The sequence below is a fragment of the Gadus morhua genome, chromosome 16, assembly GCF_902167405.1.
Source record: "Gadus morhua chromosome 16, gadMor3.0, whole genome shotgun sequence".
In the NCBI taxonomy this organism is placed as follows: Eukaryota; Metazoa; Chordata; class Actinopteri; order Gadiformes; family Gadidae; genus Gadus; species Gadus morhua.
The window spans coordinates 28,041,087-28,044,089 of NC_044063.1; the positions used below are offsets into that span (position 1 = coordinate 28,041,087).

General features: G+C 41.6%; 1 long non-coding RNA gene across 1 annotated transcript; it reads right to left on the reverse strand.

The window, feature by feature from the left end:
• Window positions 1-773: 773 nt before the first annotated feature.
• LOC115561644 (uncharacterized) lies at window positions 774-2,715 on the reverse strand. Its single transcript, XR_003979946.1, has 3 exons — window positions 2,507-2,715; window positions 1,259-1,334; window positions 774-1,111 (listed from the first exon to the last, which is right to left on the reverse strand). It is a non-coding gene; the product is annotated as an uncharacterized LOC115561644 (long non-coding RNA).
• Window positions 2,716-3,003: the final 288 nt, after the last annotated feature.

Here is a 3,003-nt window from a genome sequence, read left to right on the forward strand (position 1 = left end):
TTTCCTAAAGTGCATTGCTCATAAAAGTCCAGCCAAAATTCAGTTAGCACATCCCTTAGCACGCCACCTTCATCAATTGCCATTTCCAAACTTCCATTGGGAAGAATTACTTGGATGAAAACATCATCTCGCATGACACTCGCGTCCAAAAAATGTGTGATTATTTCTCTCAGGATCTGCCCACGGTGAACAACAATTATTCTCTTTGTTCTTTCACTCTGATCAATGGGCACATGAGCAATATCTAGGGTCGGAGTAGATGAACTTGATGCCCGAGGAGACATTTGTAAGGTATCATCAAGGCTAACCCAGTCCAGATCATGTAGGTGTCCTTGGAAAAAGGTAACTGTGCCACTATTCTCCAAGACATCTACACCATTGGCGGCATCAAATTCGCTCACACTAGCCAAATCTGTCATGTCAACAGTGGAGAAATCGAAGGGCTCAGGATCACTGTTTGTATCAGACAGGACATTGCTGCTACTAACATGTACCACATCTGCGGTTTCCTGACCTTCAGCCAGAGGTAAACTAGGCCTAGGGGGGTTGGGGGAGGCTGCAAGCTGATTCTCACTGCAACCAGCCCTCTTGGTTGTTGCTAAGTAAAAGCGTAAAATGGGCAGCTTTGTTACTTCATAAAGTTCCCCAACTGTAGTCAGGGGATCTAACGGGCGCTCCTGAAAATCAGTTAGTTCAATCGCAAAATCTTGAACATTTCCTCTGCATTTTTCTGACCAGGGAAAAACTGGTTTTTGGCCTGTTCAATTAACTGATCTTTACAACAATTCTTGAACACAGAGATTTTCCTGGTCCCGCCCCCCTTTTTGGCCCTCATTTGTAAGAATTTCCCGTCACGGAAATTCAACCAGCCAATTTCAATTTTACGCTCTTTCTTCTGAGCATTTTGACATGGTAACTTCTCAGACAAGTGTTCACGATCCTCACTTTTTGCTACCTTGGCTTTCAGTCGCTCAAAAAGTTTTGATTTGCGGGCAACAGGATTCTTCCCCTTCAATCTGCAATATCCAAGGACAGCCAGTCGGTCTCCATATGATGGTAGATACTCGGTTAACTGGTCGTCGTTCATGAGCAGGAGGACATTGGGATCGATCTTAAAAAAAGAGGAAAACACACACACACAGCCACAAAACAAATATAATTTAACATCAACAGAAGCAGTAATTAAAAGGACTGCTCTGACAAAAAATGCATAAACACACAATTTAGCCTATCTTTCCCCCATTAACAGACTAGTTACCTTATCGTTTTCCAGTTGCTGCATGTTTTCTTCTGGTACATTCCGCGACCTCAAGAACTCGCACAACTCATCCATCCTGTGAGAGGCCAACACAAATATTTAACGAAAGGAACAGAGGCCAACTACATTGTGATGCATTGAGCACATGGATGAGCTAACATTATGCATTGTACATATTTATAATTCGAAATTCGTCCCAGCCTTTATAACACAGATACTCTAGGGTCTATAGCACATAACCGCGTTGTCTGATTACTGTTTAATTCATTTTTCACAATTTACCGGCTCTCGTTTTGGAGAGAATCACCGCGCCATTCGTTTCAATGGGAATCACGACGGTCTATACTATCAACATAAGGTGTACTTTGAAATTTGTCCCAGCCTTTATACCCAAGATACTATAGGGTTATTCAACTTCTTCTTCTCCTCCAGAAAAACACGACCGCATTGCATTGTGGTATACGGGAGTAACAGGTAGGGTACAGCCTTCGAATGATGCGTCCTATGAATTGGGACACAGCCGGTATTTTAAGTGCATGAAATTAACACTAGAAATGCCGGGCCGTTTTTACTTACTGCTAGCGTCACAAGAGGGGTCAAATGACCCCTAAGTCATTTGAATGAGAGGCTATGCTTTTGCACATAATGATCACTAGGTGGCGCCAATGAGCTATTACCGCGCGAGCGCCACATGTGTGTGTCTGTCACAAGCCTAGTCCTCACGATTTTGTCATAAATGTACATATATGAAGTACAAACAGCCTATATTTTCACTAAGGATTTAAGATTAAATGATGCAAATAAAGTAATTAAATTAATTGAGATATGCCTATATTGTTATCGTGGATATTTTCTCAAGACCACTCCATTCCATCAACTTTATGAACCAGCAGTTGGCTGAGTGGTTTAGGCCCTGCAATACGGGCGACCTGAGTTCGCGCCCTGGGTACGTCATTTAATTCTTGCCGTTGGCTTATTTTGTAATTTCCTTTATATCAGAGAAATTAGGCTTAACAATTTACTTTTTATGTACTCAGAATTCGAACACCACTACAAAATGGCGAGCATCCTATATAGTTCACTATATCCGTGATAGGGAACGATTTCGAACACTTAGCTTATTTGAGTCACTTAGCTTATCTAACATAGCTGCAGCAGAGTGCTTTTTCAAAGGAAACATAAACCAGATGAAAAGACGCTGAATTACTGAATATAGGCTTAAAAGAGCATCTCTACAAATTCGGTTACCTTGCTGTTTCGCCTTGCGAATAGGAGGATGACCGAGAGAAGTGATGACTTGCAGGTTCATCAGCCTCAGGTCCGAAATGATGGCGCCGACTGGTAGCCTAGTAGCGCGTGCCGCTCTGTCGTGCCGATTTCGAACTTGAAGGAAGTGAGGTCAGGGGGCAGGCTAACCGTCGAAAATCTCGTAATTATGACTTTAAATCTCATTATTATGACTTTATATCTCGTAATTATGACTTTAAATCTCGTAATTATGACTTTAAATCTCGTAATTATGACTTTAAAGTTCGTTATTATGACTTTTAATCTCATAATTATGAGATAGTTTGTGGTGTTTTTTTTTTTTCCTGTGGCGGGAATGGGCTTCCATACAATGGTGACTATCAATGTTGTTCAACTTTATTTGAAGTTGGACGCGCCCATCTAGGAAACTAATGGACTAAATATTAAGTAGCCCAACATTAAAGGCCCACTATGCAACTTCGGGAATTTCTTCGCTG